Below are 18769 nucleotides of genomic sequence, written 5' to 3'. Positions count from 1 at the left end.
GAGAGAGAGCAAGTTATTGTGTTCTCAGCCCGTCGTTCCTCTTTTAATGGCGCTTTGGCAAAAAGCCACATGCGTTCGCGTATTGAGACGATACATATGCACGTCGCTGGCGAAGATTACCACGGGAACCGCAACCACTCAATAACGCCGCGACGACGCACTTTGGTAGCCCGAGGCGACACGCTTTCGGGACATTTTCGAAATTAGTGACGGGACAAAACAAGCTAAGTATAAGCGAAACCTGCTCAACACCAAGAGTGGCTCATGGATGGCCTTGGAGTGGAGCGCATGCGCGACGCATGCAAAAAAAATATTTAGTATCAAGGTTCCAAGTGGTTACATTTAGTTTTGTTGGTGATATTGAAAACATTGGCAGGTTTCGTTGCTGTCATTTCCCCGACATTTAGTTGCCAAAGCAACAGAAAAAAATTTAATAATGAATTAAGGAAACACGCACACGCACGCACGCAAGACTTTATTTTGGTCCCTGTGTCAGACAACGCACCACGTGTTATATTTTACTCTTCTATGGGGTTGTTCTTGTTTTTGTTTTTTGCTAGTGGCTGTTCTGCGTGTGGTGGTGAACTGCTAATAGCGGTTAGAATGGACTCCCTCAGACAATATTATAATTATTTCTTGTTTTGAAAACATACATGAACTTGACAGGAAAGCGAAAGCGGGGAGCAGGTTGGCAACTGCCACCGGACCCTTTGGGGGCACGACGCCTGCCTTACTCTTCAGAAAGGAGGAGACAGAAACATAGAAATGGAATATAGGAAGAAGGGGAGGGTCTGCCATGTACAATTCATTTTACGTTTTTGATGACCGCTGTTATGCTGTCGCGTGTGTAGCGTAGTCAGGTCCTCTCAAGCTGTTTGATCAGCTTTCTGCCGGATCTCCCGCAAAATTGTTGCAAATAAATCCAATGCAATTCAATATTAGCCAAAAAATGTTTTGCTCTGCTTAAATCAAGGACAGTAAGTTCGCATATATTCTGCCTAAAAGCCAGGCATTCTTACTGAATGACTAGAAATCGTCAATTATCAGAAGTTATATGCCTCATCCGTCCACTGAGGAACTGGCGCCTCTCCACACTAACATTCCCTCTCCTGCAACATAATCATTCGGAACAGTGTTCACTCCCTCCGGACTCTAGCAAGTGTTGTTAGCCCTTGTATTCGTTTGAACAGTAACGATTATTCGACATTTTCGAACAGTGGATTCTCGAATCCAACCAACTATGTGATTCGTATTCAAAGTTTGCAATGCTCGCAAACCAGGAGTTCTTTGTTCCCTTGTTTCGAGAACTTTACCGAAACAAAAATCCTACTATACAAAAATAACCTTCGCCATTTCAACTTGTCCAGTGCTGTGTCAAATATACTGCGGCTGGGCGCTACGAGTTATTTGACACGAGCGAGATCGCCGCCCGCCTGTCGCTGTAGCGAGCATGAAGCGCTTATAAACACCACTGCAACTACCGCCATCTCGTCCCTCAAGAAGGAGCCGGATTGGCTTATAAAGATGGGCTTTTCAAATATTATATTGCGTGGAGTTATACTTTGCTCGGAGTCTAACGTTTGCCCTCGACCTACATGTCAAATTGTTTTCGCTCAAGTCACTTTAGATATCTGTGCGTCAATTTCTTTCCGGCCTTATATATAGGGCCTCCTGCTTTCAGACTCAATAAGGAAAGTGCCCTGCGATCATCAAGCTGCACTGGAGTGAGATAAACTTGAGTTATACCACAGCAAGAAGAGTTTCACGTCATATTCAGCGGTTGATGCAACTTTTGCCATAAACACTTGAGCCAAATTTATTCCAATTTCAACGTTGTTCGACTGATCAAATCAAACCATGTACACACACGCTATTTCAAGGTATGAGCTAGCGTCTCATTTCGTTGTGTTGTCGAACGCATGGCGTTAACAAAACGCCTGCCACGCGCACAATTACTTAAGCTATCAGTTATGAGCACTCAAATAAATACATTACGATAGCGACTTGGTAACCAGAGTTAAATACCGCAAAAGCTTCATCAGCCTCCAATATAGCCTAACCATAACGATAGGCTGTCGACCGCTAATTGTGCCAAAGCACTATAATTGAGCGATGAAGGTCATCTCTCGATCACTCAAACCGGCGATGGTTCAAGCATCGCAAGCGTCTATGCACGTTTCTCGGGGCTTTCATTCTTAGTACTTAGATAAAGGTTTGGCGCAAGAACGGTTTCTCACAGAGGCATTTGTGCTTGTTTGTAACGCAACGGTTTCTTTTCATAGCTCGCTAATTTACATTCAACTCGCTTTGGGTGGCGCTTGCGAGAAAAGTGCCCCCGCTTTGCGAGTGGCATCACTCGGTGTTTCCTCTCTTCCTGGATGAGAGCCCACGTTCGTGTCTATAGGACGACGCCACGCTTTATGAACTAGCAGCGGCATCGGCATGCCTGTCGGCGCTGTTCTTCCGAATAACCACGCCGGAGACCGGTAGATCGGTAGGTCTGCCCCAATTTTACGTTTCTCGGATGATTCCTTTTTGTCATTCGCCGGAAGATACGGAGGTCCTTTTCCGGAAACCGGGATTCGGTAACCGTTTCCTTTTCCTTCAGCTGTCGGGAACATGATTTACGCGCGGAGGTCGACACCAGCAAGCCGGTTGCCGCAACAACTACCGCTTTTGGAGCTGAATTCACGAAGGTTTTTGTTCGTAAGAACTTTTTCTGGTTGGTCTGCGGCCTTCGCTAATGATATATGTTTGCTGTCCCTATTGGACTGTTCTTGTTCTTACGAAGTTTACTAGCGTAAGAACCTTTTGTGGATACGGGTCCTGGATTCCTTCCGGCATCGTGGCGCGACCGACTTTTATGCGCACGCAACCCAACCGGTCACTCGAACAGAGCCAACTAGTGCATAAACTCCAAGCACTGACTAGTGTGCCATCGTGGTTCCTGTGAATGAGCTACTGACGCCGTACGCTGCGCATGCTCTGTTAGTCGTTCTGGGCGCGAAAGTTAAGGTAATGTAAGTTTGTAAGTTTCTTTCTTTTCTTTCATTCACGGCGTTAGAAACAAAAATACATCTTGAAATAGCAGTTTCTTCTGGACTTCTCAGGTACAACAATTGTTCGAACATTTTTCAGCTATGACCACATTCATTCATGTTTACCTATCCTGGTGTAAACGACGACTTGAATAAGGCAATCACGCCATTGTAATCTACTGAAGGTTTCAGATGAACGAACTTCCAAGGAACTGCAAAGCTCAGTAATGCAAACCTTGATTGCCGACACTGCCCTCCAAACGCTGACTCATTTCACTTTTCTGTCCTCTGTCGTTTACGTTAAGAAATGTCCGTTCTATCTTCGCAGAGACAAGACGCACATGAGCTTTTAGTGGCCCTCGTTCTGTGAACCGCGTGCTGGCTCTGAATTGTGATGGTGTTGACTCGCTTTCTAGCCGCCGCTGTAGATAAACCTTATACGAGTTATTAACTTCGTGTCCTGTTTGTCCCTGTGGAAACAAATGGTGATGAGGATGTTCGTCATCTACGCATCGATCGCCCAATTAAGACACGCTGTACATAGAGAGCAGTTGGAGCAATCATTACACACGCAAATGATCCCCGCATATTGTTCACACTCGTAAAAGTGTTCGGCCTCCACCATCGAAAGCAGCGCAGCAAAAAGCATTGAACGCACTTGGATAATTTTTTTTCACCTACACACATACTTAACTGGTAATACGTGCTGCGCTAGGCTATAGAGGTGTGTAACTGCAACCCGCTTAATTATTTTTTTTCTGCGCTTGTTTATTATATGTGTCATATTCATCTTTGTGCGTCTTGCGTGACGACTCCCGCTTTTGACTGTTTGCCTGCGTGTACGTTATGTGTATGACTCGGTTTCGCGCACTTTCCATACAAACATTTTTAAGAGGGTACGAATCACCAATAAGACGTCGCCAAACAGTGTTCATTACTAAGCCTAGTATGTTTTTCGATGTACATTGGCCTCGATTTCATATACCTCACGTTATTTTTGTTCAAGGTCTTCTTGATCCGGTAAAGGTTAGAATCGGAGAGGTAAAACCCATTTAATTGCGACGGGAAAAATTCTCTTCAGGTACAACTTGACGATATTTTTTCAAGTAATGCAAAACACCGGCCTTACGGAATGTTAAGAGGCGCTCTACAGGATTATTTAGTGAAATCACAAACAAATGTGGTCATAGCGACTGATGCCACGCAGAATGAATAAATATGTGGTGTTGGTATATTCAGCCCTATTCTCGACTGGTCATTTTCCCTGCAGCTTCCAGGCTTTGTAACAATCATTTATGCTGAATTTTTATCGGTAATACTGGCACAGCATAAATTAAGCCCATGAATAGATTGTGTAATCGTTGTAACAGATTATTTGTCCTTGTGTACTTCCCTTACAGCACCTAATGAATCTCGGGTGTTGCGAGTGTTTAAACCATTAGTACCTCAACACTTGACCAATATCCATTTAGTCTGGGTACCTGCATGGGTATACAGGCCTATTTCTAAATGAAACGAGACATGCATTGGCGAAGGCGTCGACAGCTGGCCCAGCCATTCAGCTCCTCCATACATCACCCCTGATCATAGATGCAATATTTCGGGGGCTAATGATGCTGCGAGAATTATCTGTACCATCTTTAACAAATTCCGCGGATTTTAAACACTTATTGCACCCCCTGGAAAAGTAATCTATTTCAATCGAGAAAAAATGAAGTAACTATTAGTTTGTATTTGTTTGTATAAAATTTGTATTTACACAGAGCTGGTCTGGCACCCTCACCGATTTGTCATATGTGTAGAGAAAATGAGACCATAAAATTTTTTTTTCATTTCTTGTCGACGATTTACTAGCCTAAGAAAACGAACCCTAGAAACACCATTACGCCTACTTGTATTAGATTTAACTGTTCCAAATATCCTATCTTTGGGTGCCTCTACACTTGGGCACAGCGAAGGGAAGGTGGCGCTGCCTTTCAAGACTTTCTTTTAGGTTCCATGAGATCTAAACTCTGAATACAAAATTCTTAAGCCTCCTTTTCTTTTACCCAAATATAAATTGAATTTATCTATTTTTATGGTTATGGTAAAATTTTCATAATTACAAAATCACGCTAGTTTCAATCTCTATCTTACGATTCTAACTTAGCCAGTATAAAATTTTGCGCTATATTGCGCATTTTATTTCGACCTACCGGTCCTTATATGTGCCATTATATATATATATATATATATATATATATATATATATATATTATATGTGCCAGTATATACCAAGGATCTACATCTACATCTCCCTCACCGATCTGTGCGCCTTTTCATTTCGGACTGCATAGTGGTTTCGTGTACGTGTTCGAAACTCAGTATGTACGCGTATGCGTCCGAACTCAGTTTAGTGTGTGGTGAAACTAGTTCTCGCCTTTTGTATTTTTATGTTCGGGTGAGTGTATATAGGACTATATGCGGACTTGATTTATTCTCTTTAGAAACGTCCACCATTTAGTTTGCGAACTTGTGACTTTTCTTCTCATAAATGGCAAAGGAGTACCCTTTATCTCTTTTTTTTTATGTCTACATATCTTTCATTTTTATTTCAGTAAAAAAACACTACCACCAGAAAACGATCACGTGCATTGCAGGCTAATCGTGTAGGTTGATGCAGAGCAGCGTGGCGGCAAATCGGGCCTGCGGCTTTTCCGTCCATTGTCGTTCGCGCTGTTACCATGATTAAAAATATACGAGGAATACGAAATAAGTTCATTCCGTCTGCAAGTATGATGTACACAATGCGCAAATGAAGCAAAATTAATATCTCCATACAATCGTACCTTTCCACTAGGCTGACATATGTCTGGAAGTAGCTAGAAGCCGGCGCGCTTCTCAGCCAAGACACGTAAATGTCTTCCAGTGCTCGTTAATTCATTATTTTTTCCTTCCTTGGTCATAGCAAGCAGAATCAGGGGCCATATTCACAGTACCTCTCCTTCGTACGTACTGCGCGCGATTGGCCATGTCCACTGCGAGCTTCTCGTTATAGCGGTGATCGTTATCGTGACTGGCAGGCGTCCGAACGCCACCCGCCAGTCAGGAAATGAGCTTATAGAGGAGACGTTCTGCGAATGCGGACTCTCAAGCTCCTCGTAGGGCGGGACATTTACGATGTTCGTGTCAGCTAGGGTACTCCCCTTCCTTTCCTATCAAACAATACACCAACCACAGCTCTCCAAAGGAGCACAAGTTGCTCTCGTGTGCACTCTCTATAAACATTTTACTCCCTTTTGCACTAATCTTTTTTCCCCAATGATAACTGTCATCAGTCTTGCGTGTACTTCGTCTATTTAACACTCTGCGCTCGATGCCTGCATGTCAGAAACACTATAGAACGGGCATTCAACTCTCTCTCTTTCTCTATCTCCCTCTCTCTATCTCTCAGAAGGACAGAGTATAAGGAACATTTCACTCTCTCGTCCCTTACAAAGTGAACAATGCATTTTACTCCATTCGACGTTTCGTGAGAGTAAAACAATGCTTTTAAGAGTAACTCGGCTACTTAACTCCTGAGATACTCCCCCCTCCCCATATAATTTTTAGAGTGTATGTCGCACTGATGGTATGTACATGTTGTTCGTTTCGTGAAAGTTCCGGCGTCATATAAGTATATGAAATACACGCAACAGGACGATTATTGTATGGGAGCAAGATATACCCCAAAAGTTGACAGTTTTACTTAGAGTGCATGCGCTATCTTCTGGTGCATAAAGGGTGTAACGGCTTTCCGACTATGCACTGGTACACGTTCCACTTCTGCTCGGCGGTCGCGTGCGCGGCGATACCGCACACAACTGAAAGCGTCAAATGCAAACAGCCACCGACAAGTGGTCGAAAATAACCTTGCCCAAGCTGCCACGTCACGCGGATTGCTCTTGGCAAAGTCCGCGTACGAGGTCGGGGCGATGTTATCTTCCTTCTCTGTCCTTTCTCATCATACACATGCACTGTCCGTAACGGTATAGCGGTTCGAGCGTGCGTGCGTGCGTACGTACAACAGCGCTCTCCTACGCTTCTATCCATACACGCTTGATATCGTTTGCACACAAGTTCCATTACGTAAGCGGACTACATTTGAAAAGATGTTTCATTTAGTGAGTCGAGCCTATGAGGGAGAAACTTCCTTGAGCGTCGCCTCTCATCCTGTATATCCCTCTTAAAGACTGTGACACATTAAACAGACTCCATCAATACAGACTGTGACAGTGTCGTTCAACGTGTTTCATTAAATGGAACATCTTAATCTTGTTCCACAGAGGCTCCATTTAGTGTAACTTATATGCAACGAGATTAGGAGCGTATAGACGACGTGATGTGCTAGAGCTTAGTTTGACGAAGGCTGATTTAGTGAAGCGCATGCGATAACTGTGCGTGTGCCAGCAAGTGGATATATTCTGCACAGCTAGTCTGCAAGACGTAATACGGATAAAATGCATTCTTTCGCGCCGACGTGGCTATTTTAATGAGAAGGCAAGCTTCTCGGTGGTGCCCGTCTGGCAACCCTTAGCACTGGATCAATACAATTAATCGAACAATTACTTTACTCCTCTCTCACAGCCGCTAAACCAAAAACGTTGAAAAAGTCAGTATCGAGTATTAATCGCTGTCATTGGCATTTTCGCTACCAATCACTGCCTGCATTAATGGCACAAATATACCGATTCGTTTTATTCGTTTAAAGTTTAAACAAGCAGACACGCAAGGAAAGAGCCAGAAGTATAATACCGAAAATCTTTATTTCAGAAGGATTCTTAAAGATATATATTTTGGGGAAAAACAATAACTGGTAGTTTGCTTAACCGCAGTACTGATCAAAAATTCACTGCAATAATTCAAAATTTTAAGTTTAAGAGGTGTGTGGTTCGTTCTTAACTACAGAGATACTATCACTTTAATGCACCCCCCCCCCCCCCCCCCCGGATAACTCGGTTCCTACCATTTTCAACTTTGTCCTCTGTGTGATACACTTCAAAGCAAGGAATAGAGCAGTAATCCACGCCGAAGTTGTTGCACCAGGTCCTGGTTTCCTTTCGAGTGCTTCTCTTCCGATTTCCCGAGGATTATTTTTGAGCACACAAAGCGTCTCCTTCTTGGCTTCTGACTTTTAGCAGTTGGCGGAATGCACTCGGGAACGCAGATGAGGATTTGCATTTCTTTCTGTGAGGTTCAGGTCAGGAGTTCTCATCATCAGAGCGTCTACAAGACAATGATGTCACGTTGTAAATATGGTTGCCAGTACGAAAACGCGCTGCTCAGTCGAGTCGCCTGTCGCGCAGCATGGGAAAGAACAGATACAGAAAAATCATCCGAACATATGCGCGGTGAAGCCGAACTTCTATTTGCAGGTTTTTGTTCGGAAGGGCCCAGCTTGTCCTCGGTAGGAGTGATACAAATTTCAACGACGAGCCTGGCTTGTGATTGGTAGTGTAAGTGTTAGAGCTCACAAAAGGTAGGTAGTGTAAGTGATTGGTAGGGTAAGTGTTAGAGCTCACAAAATTAGAACACACTTAAATGCACTCAGTGAAGTGCGCAGCACAACCACTCACTACAGCTCTTTCATTTCGAGGAAAAAAAAAAAAGGAAACATATACAGGCCCAAGTACATAGCACCTGCCCGAGGGGACCATTTCGTGCGCTCTGATTACAATTCATATACACTCAACCAAGTAATCCATCAGAAAGTCCTTCAGACTCTAGTGTCCATGCTGATAAGATTACTGCGTTAGTATCATTTGCCGGAACAAAAGAAGCCATAGTGGGGAAAACGTAGCGATTTTCACTTTTACCCAAAGCTCCATTTAGGCATCACAGTGGAGGAAAATAAGAGGGCGGGGGATTACGCACAGCAATGCGAACTATAAGTATAGGAGCCCATACAGAACCCTATGTACAACAAAACACATGATGATGATGATGATGATGATGATGATGATGATGATGATGATGATGATGATGATGATGTGTTTTGTCGCACAAGGGCCAAGTACGGCCAAATAGCGCCAAACAGCAATACAGAAAAAAGGAAAGGCACAGCTAAAGTTAGTAGTAATAAACAATAGTAATATATATTTTTCCGTGTAGGAGGAGGAGGAGGAGGAAAATAAAAAGTGAAGGAAGCGGTTAGGAGCTTTTGAAAACGAAAATGGCATCGCGCAACAGTACAAAGACGCTGTTCCAATGTACACAGCAGTCGCTACGCTATATCGAAAGAAAAACATCAGCCACAGTCGGAGCCAAAAATAAAACAAAAAAAAAATACAAGCATAAACAGCTACTTCAAAAGCCTCATTATCAAGTATGCATATTGTAGCGGGCAGTCAACTCAACTTCTCCTTTTCTCGCGCTTCGTCAGTGGCCCGAGCGACGGTCCGCATATATGTTTGCTCTTCTTTAAGATAATTTCGGTGTGGTCTCAAGCTATCGGGCTTTTAGAAGTGCCCGTATCAAATTTCCGCTCCCGGAACCATCGGCACCATGGATCACCGATTCCTAAAAAAAGGACAGATATGGCCTAGTTGGTACTGCGTTCGTTACATTACGTAAAGCGGAAGCAGGACACGCAAGATGGCAGGCAAGCGCCGTGTCTTCCTCGTCTTGCCTGTCGTGTTTCGCGCCCCGTTTGCGCTACACATCACGTATAATGGTCCAAATAAATCATGGCCTCAGCGGGTATACCTCTTCGCGCCGCCTCCACAGGTTGTTACGCAAGGGGACAGGGAGGAGCGGCATCCAGACTAGCTTATAGGATGCAATAGCGTATTACTGTATGGATAAAATATATTTTGTACTATGTATTTGTATATGCTAAATTAAGATAAGAAGTATTAAAATGCTCGTGTGATAAGGCTGACAAATTACGATGTATCGGTTATCTTACAGAAAACAACGTCTTATTGCCATGTTCACATATCCAAGCGTTGAAGATATTCAAGAAGTCAGCCATTATTTATAAAATACTGCGCAAAAAAAGAACGACTGGACACAATCCATTCAACTGCAACGATCATCACATACTATCACTTCCTTTGTCTTCCTGCTAAGATTATATGTGCATAATTCGGAATCCGGAGCGTAAAAATGTTTGTCATCCTTGCGGCTGTCAAACTCTATGTATAAAAACGGGGAAAATTTCAACATTGATAAAACATTTATTGCTCAGGATCATTTTAATCATTCAAAGGTAAATGCAAGAGGCACTTGGTGCAAAATATGATTGCATTTGCACTCGCATAATGCACGGGCACATAGGGGACCCATATGTAGCATTTCTAATCTCTCCAGCGTTTCCCGCACAGTGGAGTATACACTTGTCGTTTGCGCATCCTTTTCGATATGTGGGCTCATGAGATATGTATAAAGTATGCGTCACCATGTAACAATTCTGTATCTCTTTAAGCCCATTTCTGTCACTTTTCTTTGCTGTGAATTACATTGATTCGCTCGATTTATGTAATGACATGCGAAACGTTGGCACCTTTCGTCCCCGGCTTTTTCACAACATTTGATTGTCCGATGAACATAGAGATATGACATGAAGAAATGAGCCAACGAGAGCATGGCAAGCCCTTTGCCTTCGCGCCCCTGAATCGATAAGCACTGAGGCACATTATTATAATTGTGTCGTGTACCTAGTCGTTTTAAGTACTTCAAAATATTCTGTAGATAGCTCCTGCTACTATATTACAACTTATTTCGTTCCCCCTGAACTGTTATCAGCTATTCCAAAACTGCATACTCGCGTTTTCACTCTGTATGTACGGAATCTCTCCCGGAGTGTTAATTGCTAAATTCTCCGGCATTTCTGTAAACGGGGGCCCGAGACTCCGTCAGGTCATTGCTTGATTTCGCGTCCCGACATTTTTTATCATGCCTGCGTAAAGAAGTAAATAAATGCTGTGCACACTGCAGCCGCGGTTTTTTCAGCGAGGAGGCAAAATTTACGCGCAATTTCCCTCCATGTAAACCGAGCACCACTGTTGCATTGTCTTGTCGCAGACCTCTTTCTGAAGGAAAGTGCACTCAGGCTATCGAGTGGACAACATTGCCATGTTGAACAAGGTGGTCATGATAGTCGCGCCCATACACCACTTTCTCTCTCTCTCTCTCTTTTTCTGGAAGGAAAACTTGCCGGTGTGAAGAGTGGAAAAACTCCAGGACAGTTGCGACGAGCGTTCATTGTATAACATGTGTCTCAAGTGTCGGCGCTATCTTATATGTCGCATTCGAAACAAATGATGAGATAATGCGTAACGGCTGTGGCTGTCAGGGAATGTTGCTTTGATTAACATGATCTGCGCATCTTGAGAACAGAGCCGCGCGCAATTAGAGGCAGCGCTTTCGTTTATGCTGAAGCGTACAACACCGCCACACAATATGTACCTTCCTAGATACTTACGTGCATCTATATTTGTACCTCGTACCTCGGGAATGTTAGCCATCGCCTCTCATAGGCATGGCGGAGGAGTCGAACAACCGCTAACGTAACTTTAAGGATGTACACTAAGTTGCGCGGATTAGTAAAACACTCTTCTGAAATAGCAAAGCAGCCACTGTCACAGTATATGCTTCGTAGACTGGAAAGGACAACACAAAACGGGCGGCGATGCCGCCCCGAAGTTCTCGAACCAGTTCGTCATGACTCCAGGGATTTCGACAGCGTCTGGTCTGTCTAGCTGATAATTTATCGATAAATAGGGATCGCGTTGCATTCCGAATGAGCCAGAGGTTCAACCTATGGCAAATTTCTAGCACCCGTATTCACGCAAAACATATTACGCTATAGAACTGTCTGTAAGAGAATATTTCAGCCAATTCTGGTGCTGGACATGTCATTAGCGAAGGCAAGCCACCCAGTGGCAACGAGCTCTTACGAAAGAAAAGTTTTTGTGAATCCGGTCGCTCAACTTTACCAGCTCAAAAATGGCCCGAATTCGAAAAAGTACTTTGAAATCCACGACGTCACGTACATACCGGTGTTCAGGTTATTGATATGAATAGTTTATCGTGAGTCTAACCCTCAGCCATAACCATCTCGGCGATTCAGATCGAAAGCACTTAATTTCACCCTGCGAGCAATGCCATTTGCTAGCTGCTGCGCTCGCGCACTGCGACACGTTCTAACATAGATATCATTATTGAGTGAAGTCTGCACGCCACGGCCAACAATGTGACAAAGTAAACATTAGGCACGCGCCTTGGAGTTGTCAGCGTCCCGTTTGCCAGGCGATAAGCAGTGAGAAAGCAACGGTAGTTCATAGCAGTCGACGCCAACATTGGAAAAATACTGACCAGTCCGCTGGACTTTAAGTTTGTCGCCTGCCAAATCATGGGCCTCTCGACGCGAGTGCCAAGATAGGCACCGCCTACCCGAAGGATCGAGTTGCTTGTGCAAGGCACACTGGTCTCTGGAATATCACAACTCTTTCAAGCAATCGGAACATCTGGAGTGCTCTCCGTTGATTAGGTTGCTGTCTCGTTGCTTCGAGCCAGTGTTTGCGTAAGCGTCGCAAAGAGGCTCAGTTGGCGCACGTGGCGACAACGTCGAGAAACCAGCGGACAGGTTACGTCCGCAAGAACTACACGCGAAAGTTGAAAGTACTGCGATGTGCCATCCGCCTCTCGCGAACACGTCCACTGTTCGCCGACTTCTCGGTTCCGTTATCACTGTTAGCCTGTTTGCTTTAACTGTTGGTCCGCGTGCGAGCGTCCGCTCATTTCGCCTAGTGGATCACTCATGCCGATAACACGAACAGTTATCTATTAAATTTATTTTTATCCCATGCAAAAAAGAGACGTCTTTATGAGGCACTAGCTATGTGTTCCTGGCCACGGTGTCACACATCTGTGCTGGGTGTTTCATTTTAGCTGCACCAAATTTTAAAAAATTGCATGTGGCAGATAGCACAATTATAATCTTTGATCTAAACTACTCGATGAGGCGGCCATTACTTTCATGAGAAATCAAAACGCTTAGCGTAATTAACATAATTACCCTAGTTGACTTTTTAATTAATTATTTTACGGCACATCTTTCAATCTAAGAATTATAGCCGCTGCGTTCGCAAGGCGTATCCACTTATAACGAATTCTCAGGACTGAACCAGTTTCGAGATATTAATTTTCAAAGTGTCCGACGAAATGCATGGGTGTTCCAGTTAACTGTTTGAGGAAAACGCCATTTTGTGCATTGAATCACAATAGGGGACCCGTACAACAGGACGCGCCCAATGTTTGTTCTATCACAGCTTTCGGTTCGCATCTTAGCTACAGCACGCAGTTCAGGCGAACTGCGGTCACCGGAACTGTCACCGTCACAAGTGAAATGTCACCGGAAGGGTAGAAGTTCACTAGAGCTGCCGCACTTCAGCTTAGTGTGGACAGCTGGGCTAGTTGGTTGTGATTAGCATAATGAAACATCATTTCAGCGCACAATTAAACATGGACGAGAAGAGAAAGACAACAGGAACGCCGGTCTTCGAGGAAGGGTTTGCACACATAAAAGGAGGGGAGACAGGGCCCAATGTATTAGAAAGTATATCGATAAGTGTGGACTGCTGGGCAACTTAAATGCGTGGGAAATCCTGGCAACGGAATTTCGAATATCCTCTATTTTTCTGCACTGTATGCATGGCACATCATTGGGACGGTAGAAAATTTGTTCTCGCATGGTAAAGCCGCGTTGAAACTTTGTATAAGTAGTGGCACTGCTGTAGATTTATTGGTACAGTCGTCTGTATAGTGCGCGTACTTACTCGCGGGATCCATCAGTGCTTAGCGCTATGTATTACTCAAAATTAAATTCTGTCGTTTTACTTGCCAGAAGCGGGATCTCGTTACGGGGCTCACGCCGTAGTGGGTGACTCCGAATCAATTTTGACCACCTGGGCTTCTTTAACGTGCGCCCAATGTACGGTACACGATCGTTTTTTTTTTTTCGTTTTTTTTTTTTTTTTTTTTTTTTTTTTTTGCATTCGCCTCCCATCGGAATGCGGCCGCCGCCGCCACTACCGGGGTCAAACCGCTACCGGGCGACTTCGAGCTCTGCAGCACAACGCCATGCCACTAAGCTGCCGCGGCGGGCTATGTATTATTGAAGAAGAAATAACTGAACGAAAAGCCGTCATGCATTGCGCATGTATGCAACCACCCAAAGCGTTGTCTTTTTTTTTTTTTTTTATGCCCAGTGCGAGACCAAAGCAGGAAGCGAGATAGACCGGAGATAAAGGGCGCTGATAAAGGACATTGGGCACGCGTGAGTTCGAGCGGCGCCGATTAAAGCTATCGGGGTACGCGAAACGACACGCGGCACGCGCCACGACGCGAGCCCGTAATCGCGTCCCGAGTACAGAGGGAGAGGAGGACGTCCGGTGGTGAGAGAAAGAGGGAAATGCAACGACGGCACGCGACCGCCGGCGCACCCGCGACCGATAGCATTGTTTCTATCGAGCAGCTGTCACCTCGTCATTAGCTGAGGGAAGAATACAAGAACGGAACCAAGTGCGTGCGCGCACACATACGCACGCACGTACGCACGCACATACACACACGCACGCACTTGTAGAACAAGGGGAAAACGAGGTAGTCGAAGTTGTTCGGACAAGAAGGCTGGAAGGAAAGGGTCAGAGAAAGGGGATAAAGCATACGGACGCAACAACGTGTCAATAATGAAAGGGAAACAATCTGTCGCTGCAGTTGCGTGCTGCGCAACAGGATCTGTGGACGCCACCCACAGCAGTCGGGCAAGTGGGAAACTAAAAACGCTGCGTCACCCAACCACCAAACGTGTTCCTCCTTGGGATTCACTGAGGTGACTGTTTGGGCATGTTGGTGAGACATGAAAGAACTTTATGCGCACAAGACGAGAACAGAGAAGAGGTGCGTGTGTCTTAGCCTCTTCTCTGTCATCGTCTTGTGCGCGTAAAGTCCTTTCCTCCTTGGAGGCAGGGCTCGAATCCTGAGGCAACGACGACAAAACTTGTCGTTCGTACGTGTCTTTTGCCATTGATCGGCCGCATTCGTTAATAACGTGTCTGACGTCGTCAATGGCTAAAATTTTCTCTTACGAATATATCTGGCCTGAGAGTTTTTCTGAATACGCGCCCAGTTTCGGTGTTGCCCACGCATGTTTTGGTCACACCCGGTAGTGCTTAGCGCATTATCGCTAACGCTCACGCAGTGAGCAACTTGCCGACGAGCAGACGTTAAGTTTTGCCGTCGAAACGACATTTTTATTTAATGTAGTATAGTATGTCGCAGTTACTGCATTTTATAGCAATTATATGGACACTCCAAGCGCATTCCTGAGGTCGCCGTCGTCGTCGCCATGAGGTTCCGTATATAAAGTCCAACGGCGATAAACTTGTCGCCTCGCGCCGTATGCTGCACGTGCGAGCGAAAGCGCGCGAGGGGCGCGCGCTTTCACGGAACGCGAACGCACGGCGAAGAGCAAACGACGACGTCTCCGGTCGTGCGAAAGGCCGTGGGGGGATAGGAAGGAGGGAGGTGAGGCGATGTTTAGCTGCGGCACTAAATGCGTATCTTGCGACCGGGCGCAAGGGCAACTGCCGACTGAATCTCCCACGCGAATGAGGGAAAGCGGAAAGGCAGCACGGGAGGGAGGGTACTCGGCTTCTACTCCGCCAGGAACTGCGTACTTTGTGCGGCTGCGGGCTGTGGCGCGCACCGTATCTTGAAAGCGATCTCCACACGGCTCTTACCTTTGTATGGGCTGTGATTTCACCGCTCAGTGTCCGTTGAAGCGATAGACCACACGAACCTTCGGTCACTGCTCCAGCCGCGCTTGCTCACGCCAGCGTTTTGACAGCGCTTGTCTGCGGTCATCGAGTGTGATATAATCATGTTTGCTTGTGCGCGCTGACACCATGCATGCTTGTTAATTCAGTTATAAGCGAATGTATCCAAGTTTATGCAGCCCATAAAACTATACTATCCTTACTCCGTATAATCTACTAGTAAATTTGCTATCGCAAATGATGCTTCGCCTTTCGGGCGAAACTGCGACTTTTTTCTAAGAAGTCGTTTCCTAACTGATAAACGCATAAGATCGGCATTTGTTCAACTTCATGGATTACATTAGATTGCATTCGGATGTTTACGTTCCAAAACCACGATTTGATTATGAGGCACGCCGCAGTGGGAGACTCCGGCTTAATTTTGACCACCTGGGGTTCTTTAATGTGCACCGTATGCACGGGCGTTCTTGCATTTCACCACCCATCGAAATGCGGCCGCCGCGGCCGGGATTCGATCCCGCGCCCTCATGGCTTAGTAGCACCACGCCAAAGCCACTACACCACCAAGGCGGATTGCCCCATGGATGCTGGCACTGTAAAATCTACAACCCGGCGTAATAGGCCGTCGTTGTAAACGTAATTAAGAGAAAAAAAAAAGTCGATCTGGGAAGGCCATGTAATGTGTAGGGCAGATAACCAATGGACCATTATAGTTACAAAATGGGTGCCAAGACAAGGGAAGCGCAGTCGAGGACGCCACAAAACTAGGTGGGGTGATGAAATAGAAATTTGCAGGCAGAAATTGGAATCAGCTAGCGCAAGACCGGGGTAACTGGAGATCGCAGGGAGAGGCCTTCGCACTGCAGTGGACATAAAAATAGACAATGGTGATGATGATGTAAACGTAATCAGCAGATATTTGAAAACCTTCAATGCAAACGGAACTTCAGCGATATGACGCAGCGTTACAAAGCCACCTGATGATACGAACCAATGGCAAAATACGACAAAGGTACGCGTATTTTGGTTACGATTGAGTAACACAAGGGCTATATGATGGATCCGGATAAAATTTCATCACTTGAGATTCTTGAAACTGCGCCAAAAGGTTGGCACGTATGTTTTGCCATTCCACCCAATACAATTGAGGCCGCCTCGGCCAGGAGTCAAACGCGCGCACTGAGTAGCATAATGCAACAGCCACTGAGCTACCGTGGCATTAGGAATTTCGAACCAACGGCACCAGTTAGTTATCTGAAACGTTATAATTACACGCATCCATCACACAGTTCAATTCAACCTGCCATTATTACGTAAAAGAAAAGTATTTCTTCGTGAATTGCCAGAAGCACTGAACGCAACGTATTATTTGTGCCAATGTTTGTGCGGCATTGCCATTCGAATGGGTAGCTTATATTCATAAGCGCTCTGGCATCACTATCGTCGAGCATGAGGCCGCGAGTTTGTTTGCATGCTTTATCGGCACGCACCGGACAGCGTGCAACTTGCACGCCGCCATTAGTCCTTGGTCTGTGTTCCACAGCAAGGTCGCAGAACGGGCGGACAGGTGTCATGAACTGCCGTGTTTTTCGGCGTGCATTCCGCAGTCTATACATGCGTACATTGAAGTCCACTGGTTCATACCATAGATGACATCATCTGTCATAACATAATCTGTGTACGTGTGTATGTGCGTGCGTGCGTGCGTGCGTGCGTGCGTGCGTGCGTGCGTGCGTGCGTGCGTGCGTGCGTGCGTGCGTGCGTGCGTGCGTGCGTGCGTGCTGTGTGTGTGCTGTGTGGTGTGTGTGGTGTGTGTGTGTGTGTGTGTGTGTGTGTGTGTGTGTGTGTGTGCGTGTGTGTGTGTGTGTGTGTGTGTGTGTGTGTGTGTGTGTGTGTGTGTGTGTGTGTGTGTGTGTGTGTGTGTGTGTGTGTGTGTGTGTGTGTGTGTGTGTGTGTGATTATGTAGTCACACTGACTGGCTCTGTGGTTGCAATGATGCGTGGTGCTTGTAGACGAGCCAACCGTGACTCGCACGAGTCAACATCGAAACGAGGAAGGAATTGCTTCCGAAGAGATGTATCCGTCGCGAGCCGTTTCAGTTGCTCGAGAATCTTTACAGCACATATAAAACAGTTTTTTTTTTTTTCTTGGAGGGGGGGGGGGGGGTGGGGAGGGTTGCACGGCTATCACGCTAGCCATGGTGGCGTGGTTCATTTCCTCGTTACAGAGCAATGGCCTCCGAACTAAAGTCACAACTCACTGGTTGGGCGAGTCGGCTGCGACATTCACAGAACTGTAAACGTCGCGCTCCTGGACTTTGTACATGACACCGACTTACAGCCGGTGTTTTAATCCCTATTTCCCTTTCTCTAGGCTTGCGGGTCCTTCCTATTAGAAACAAACAACAAAAACAACAACAACGTAGTGTTACTCGTAACTTCTAATTCGCAGATGCACAAAGATACGAAAATGTGCACCTTAAATACAAACTCTGTGCACGGTAAGTTTTTAGTTCGTTTTTTTTTTTTTTTTTACTTTTTCCGGCATTAGCTGGCACTGTTTCCTTAGATACCGAAAACCATTACGCTTATTTTTGACGGTCTGTAGTTCTTCTTGGTCGCCTTTACTCCCATCAATGTAACATCTATCGCAGTAAAGTTCACGGAAGAAATTTATAGGTAACTTTGGCATCAGGAATATGCATAACATGTATAGAATAAATAACACAAAGCATGACCCACATTTAAGCACTAATATTTCAGTTCAGTTGGATTTTGTTTGTTTCCTTAAAGGCTCCCAGCAGAGATTATCACATAATCGGTGTGGAACAGGGTTGTCTTATACGTAAAAGTGATACATAACAATGTTTAGTGATACACAACTAATGGTAGCAAAAGCTTTAGTTATATATAGTATTCATACATAATATTG

This window comes from Dermacentor silvarum, chromosome 4 (assembly GCF_013339745.2).
Source record: "Dermacentor silvarum isolate Dsil-2018 chromosome 4, BIME_Dsil_1.4, whole genome shotgun sequence".
Lineage (NCBI taxonomy): Eukaryota > Metazoa > Arthropoda > Arachnida > Ixodida > Ixodidae > Dermacentor > Dermacentor silvarum.
The sequence above is the reverse complement of the archived record's forward strand: the minus strand, read 5'-3'. Positions refer to the sequence as shown.